A 6033-nucleotide genomic window follows, 5' to 3' on the forward strand; every position below is an offset into this window, starting at 1 on the left:
AAAAGTATTTCATGACATCTATTTGGTAAATATTTATTATAAGCCAGGCGTGGTGGTGCACGCCTTTAATCCCAGCACTTGGGAGGCAGAGGCAGGCAGATTTCTGAGTTCAAGGCCAGCCTGATCTACAAAGTGAGTTCCAGGACAGCCAGGGCTATACAGAGAAACCCTGTCTCGAAAAACAAAACAAACAAACAAACAAACAAACAAAATTTATTATAGTACAATTGCTACGGCCCTTATCTCGTCTTCTGATAAAAAAAAATCATTTTTAAATGTTTTTACATTTATTTGGGGTGTGTGTTTGTGTATGAAAGAGAGAGAGAGAATATATATGGAAGTAAGAGGACAGCTTGCAGGAGAGAAGTAATTCTCTTTCAGCACGTATATTTCAGGAATTGAACTCGGGTCACCAGGCTAGCAGCAAGCACCCTTACCTGCTACACTGTCTCGGCAGCTCCAAACACTTTATTTGATTATTACTGGGTAACATATAACTCCGAGCTTACCCTTCCCTCGTCCTCTGTCACGTAAGTAATCTGAATGCACAAACACGCAAGAACATGGTTAGCGCACCGGCCATTTCTAAACCTGTACTTTCCCAACACTTCCAAAAGCTGCCCGGTGCTGTGATTTCCCCTTCATCCTCGACATAGTACGAGAAGGTTCGTGCTGTTATTAACCCCAGGAAGGAGACTCAGAGGGGCTGATGAAGTTTTTCAGGCCACACCTCTTCTTCATCCAGAAGTGTTATTATCTTTGCCCAGGTGTGGTGGATCCAGGCGATGACGCTGTAACTTAGTGTTTGAGTGACTGTCCACAGTTCAGTCTGCTGTGCTGGCTGGCCCTTTGGTAGAGCATGAAATTTACATGGAACTCCCCTAGGGACTTCTCAGAGAACCCGCATTGGCCTCTCAGTCCTGAGATTAGCTTTGCTAACAGGAGGAAAACTGAAGACTGGAGAATAAAGGCACGAGCAACTGAACCAGCATGCCAGTCCCAAGCCAGTCAGTAGGCTTTGATACAGGGTTCCTCTGTTCACACCATCATCATATGTCAGTTTGGGAGTGCAGACTAATTGTCATTTGCTTCTCCGTCCCTCGGGTCATTTAGACTGTGGGTACAGACTCCAAGAACCTCCACTGGGCAAGAGAATCCCCTCCGCTGTCATGTGAAACAGGCCGGGGCAATTCATCTTCCCGGTAGCTAAGGAGGAAGTTCCACTGGCCCCGCCCACAGAGCTGGGAATAGGAACAGACTCTAGCAAGTCTCATTTCCCATGCACCCTTTTCCTGCATTGACGTTAGCATGCAACTTACTCTCATGTGGTCTGTGACCCATCCAAGGGAAAGGGTAATTCCTGAGTCTGGAGATGTCTTGCCATATGTGTATATCAACAAACACTCTTAGAGTGTATACAGTGTAAATTCAACCTGTTTTATTCTCAATTGTCTTATTTTAAACTCCCATAAAACTGGTATTTGATCAGTTAAAGTCATTTATCTCTTGAAAACTTTAGAAGCCCTGACAGATAACATTCTTTTGCGCTGGAGAGATGCCTTAGTGGTTAATAACACTGCTCTTCTAGAGAACCGGGTTCGATTACCAGCACACACGGCTCACAACTGTCTGTAACTCAATCTCTGGAGGATCCATCCAACTGCCTCACATAGACATTCATATAGACAACACACCCATGCATAGAAAAAATTAATAACATTCTTTGAATTAGTACCCAAATAAACTTTAAACTATACATTACAAACCATAGAGAAGTGTGACATCATCTTATTAAAGGAAAGCTGGGTCTAAGTTCTATAGGGAACTACAACACAAAAAAAACCACTTAGTCTGTGAAGAAACTTGGATGCAGACATGTTTTTATCTGAGGTGTGTGGGTCAACCCCATCTCCAGAGTGAGCTTTTTTACAGTATACTACAACTTACCGACATCATCTAAGTCAGAAAGGGCATTTTTAATAACACTGAAGCCAGCAGGTTATATTGGACAGGCCAGTCAGTGAGGAGCCCAGCAACCACTAGACGCATCTGTCCACTGAAGCATCTGTCCTCCTTTTATGCTGGATAGAGTGGTCCAAATGACTCTTCATCTGTTGGGTCTTTTGGAGATCTTGGTCCTCGAAGATCTTGATGATAACAGGGTCACCTCTTCCTTCTTATTGCTCAGATGGCATCTATCTGTGGTTCTTTTGCAGAAGGCTCTGACCTGCTGTGTGAGGGGCATGCATGCAGAAGCCACTTCTTCAAGTGTTCTTTTCTCCGCTTCAGACAGGTTGAAAGGTTTAATTACAGCCCATCCCTTAGTTGCTCAGCCAGGAGATGGAGGGTGTGTTCACAGTTCAGACGTGAAGTTGTTCTCCTTATCTTTCTCCTGGTTCTCAGGATGTTGTTACAGTCACTCGTCTGTCCATAGGGGGATGAAGGGCAGCTACCCTGGTGGTATGGCTCACTGACTTCTTCCCAGGTTGCCACTTCTTGGAAGAGAACATTTCTGAAGCTGCTCATTCTCTGCCCCGCCCCCACTCCACCCTGACGAGCCTTCGTCCTCTGCTCCAACTCTTGCCCCTATTTGCTTTTCCAGAAATGACGGCCTTGCAGGTGATACACAGGACGCAATATGTCTGCCCTTGGCCTACCTGTGCGCCAAGATTTTCAGTATCTTCCTCAGCATGCATAGCTGAGAATTTGATGGAATTAGTGGGGACAAGAAGGACTAAGTAGCTGTTTTAGGAATGAGATCCCCAGACTCCCGTATGGCAAACCAAACAGCAGACTCAAGGCTTGTGGCTTGCAGAAGTGCTGCAAAGAAGAAAGCCCAAAGCACCAGGACTTGATCCCAGGCTTCTTAAACCTGTGCCCTTCCTGCCTGGGACACCATCTCATCAGCCTGTTGGTGTTGATTTAGAAATTGATAAATGAATGAAGGAGTCAGAGCCAAAGAAGAGGATGAACACTTGGAATTTCATTCCAGATCTTGCCCTACTAAGATCTTGGAAGATGTTGTGAGTGTTCCATTAAAGAAGGTTCCTCGCTTCACCGTCACCGTCACCATCACCGTGTGTAAGTCACTTGCTTTTGCACCAAAACAGCGTGCTCGCCAGAGAAGATGATGACGCACTGGCCAATGGGAGAACTGAAACAGCAGAAAGGAGCAGCTTGCCTCGAGGCTCACCATCATCCCTTTCTAGGAGACCTTTGTTCACTAGAAAGAGAGAGAGAGAAAAAAATCAGTTGCTGTGCAGAGGTTTTTCAGCTGTCCACAGAGAGGAGAGCCAAGGAACAGCAGAAGTTCCAAAAGAAAACAGCTGAAATGGAAGCGCAGAATATGCAGTGTTTGTGGGAAGACCGGCAATGGGAGAAGAACTGAAAGTGGAGGAGCTAGCTGTGCTATGGAAAGAACTAAAGCACAAAGCAAGTCTGTGCACCATGTGTGTGCAGTGCCTGTGGTAGCCAGCAGAGGGCATCAAAGCTCCTGAAGCTGGAATTACAGATGTTGGTGACCTGCCCTAGGGGTGCTGGGAATCAAACCAGGGTCCTCTGTAAGAGCAGCTAGCGCTACTAGTTGATGTTTTTAAATCGGTCAAACCACCTTTCTTCAGAAATCATATCTTACTGGGGAAATGAGTAATTTGAGAGGAAGGTTCAGGAACTTTCCAAAGCAAGTCTGTCCTCAAAGGAAAGAGTTAGGTAACTTTTTCTGTCAGAATATCCTTCCATATTTCATTAACTTCTTCTCCAGACACCATCCAATCGGAAATGTTCTATCTCCAATCAGAGTATCTTTTTTCAAACCAAGTGAGCTTTCTAAACATCAAGTACATTTTTCCTTCCATAAAATGTAGCTCACATAAAATCTTTTTCAGGATTAGAGAGATGGCTCAGTGGTTAAGAGCATTGACTGCTCTTCCAGAGGTCCTGAGTCCAATTCCCAGCAACCACATGGTGGCTCACAATCATCTGCAATGGAGTCTGATGCCCTTTTCTGGTGTGTCTGAAGAGAGCAATGGTGTACATAAAATAAATAAATAAATCTTAAAAGAAGAAGGAAAAGAAGGAGGAGGAGGAGGAAGAGGAAGAGGAAGAAGAAGAAGAAGAAGAAGAAGAAGAGGAGAAAAGAAAAGAAAGAAATTTTTTAAAAATATTTTTTTTCAGACCAGGGGGCAAGGGCTTGGTGGGGGACTTGCTATATAAACCTGACAACCTGAGTTTGACCCCCTGAACCTATGGTGGAAAGAGAGGGAATGGGGAACCTCTGGCCATTTGTCACCCCATCGCAAGTATTTTGTCAAGATCTTTCAAGATGTTTGATTGGAACATGGCAAGTTCAGGCCAGCAGTTTTTTTTGGTTGTCAAGGGGATATTAGGGCCAGATCAACATCTAACTTGAGGTCCAATTGTGTGGAAAAAAAATTTTTTTAAGCAAGCCAAGACTGCCTTTGGGAACAGAGGCACTATTGCCCATGTTCGTTGGTCTAAAAATGGGCCAAGGCCAGTTTCCTGCTCTGGAATGGCCTCCAGAGACCCAAGTTTCACTGGAATTAAATTCCCAAGCGTTTCCAGAGAGAAGAATAAAAGACTCCTGAAGCTGAGTCAAATTCCCAGGACACTGCTACAAACAAACAGACCCTTTACCCACATCACATGCCTGTCGAGCAGAGAAATGGCTGAAGTTGGGTGTAGCTCCAGAAATAAATAGCAAAGACTAGCCTCTCATGTACTGGAGGTCTCATTAGAGAGTAAGAGCAAGAAAGCTTACCAGTTCGGCAAATGAGGACTCCAGACTAAAACCTCCGTTCCCCTCACATATCAATGAGGCTGTTAGGAACTGTGGCTCCTAGACTGGGTGACGTCTCCAGTAAGGGACCTGACCTGCTTGCTGTTTCACCTTAGTGATCACTAAGGACAGAGTGGTGCTTGGGAGGGAAAGAAAGGTGAGAGACTGGAGTTTGGGGATAGGAGAGAGGTGAAGAAAGGGCTCTGGTACCAACATGTAAGAATATGTAAGAGTTGTTTGTAAGGAGAAACAAACACTGAGACTCCAGATGACCTCAAACAGCTGTGGGAGGCTTTATTTATTGTCGGAGAGGTAGATTGTCTAGTTTGGACCACACTCTGACCAGGGCACAGGACCCAGTCACTCAGGAACCAGAGTCCAGGAGAAGGCAGGTCACATGCTTCAAGCCTCAGGTTTTGTAGCTAAGAATCGGGAAGTGGGAGGGGGATCTTTAGGGGCAGAATGGGGAGTTTGCTGGGTCCCTTAGACAAGCTGTTTTGAAACTACTTGGTCTGTTGTCTTCTTCTGCAGCCACTGGGTGTCTGGGATTGGGGGCAGCTGCTTTTCTTCTGCTGTCACCAAACATCTGGCTTCCCGGAACTTTGAATTCAGTTTCAGTGCCTTGGCTTTTGGGAGAAGACAAAGGGGTTCCTTTACTCTTCTTTTCCTGAGTCCTAAAATCGTCGGACATTGACCACTGGCCATCTACTGTACGGAAAAGCCTTTTCATGTACTAAAAGCAGGAGTTAAAGTGGGCACTTCCTGGCCTGCAAACAAAATGACTGCAGTGGCCGGTTTAGAAATTTCCTGCTAAAGAAGCAGATTGGGGATAGAGGACAGCCATAAAGCCCTTAGTTCCAGCCCCAGGACAAAACGGAGAAAAGGCCCAGTATGAATGTCCAAAGGTAACGCTATGGCAGGGTGAGGTCATGTGAGGGCTTTAGGCTAGGAAAAACGTTTTCTTCCTGGTCTGCTATACCCCCCCGGGGGGGGGGGGGTGCAGATGACAGACAAAAGCTCACCATGGCATGTGTTAAGCAAGACAGGAAGCCCGAACTATTAAGGAAATGCTAAGTTTTCAACAACTGCTGTTGACCTCAGCACTCACAGATTTCAGAATCCGTTCATTAAAAATCGGAACAATAATTCCTTGTTAATTACTTTATGTTGCTGTGGGGACCTCAAGGCCAAACAAAGCTCTCAGAAAAGTATAAAGGGCAACTCAGAGTAGGACTGTT

General features: G+C 45.4%; 1 pseudogene; it reads right to left on the reverse strand.

The window, feature by feature from the left end:
- Gm19164 (predicted gene, 19164) lies at positions 2129 to 2653 on the reverse strand (annotated as a pseudogene).

Source organism: Mus musculus, chromosome 8 (genome assembly GCF_000001635.26).
Source record: "Mus musculus strain C57BL/6J chromosome 8, GRCm38.p6 C57BL/6J".
NCBI lineage: Eukaryota > Metazoa > Chordata > Mammalia > Rodentia > Muridae > Mus > Mus musculus.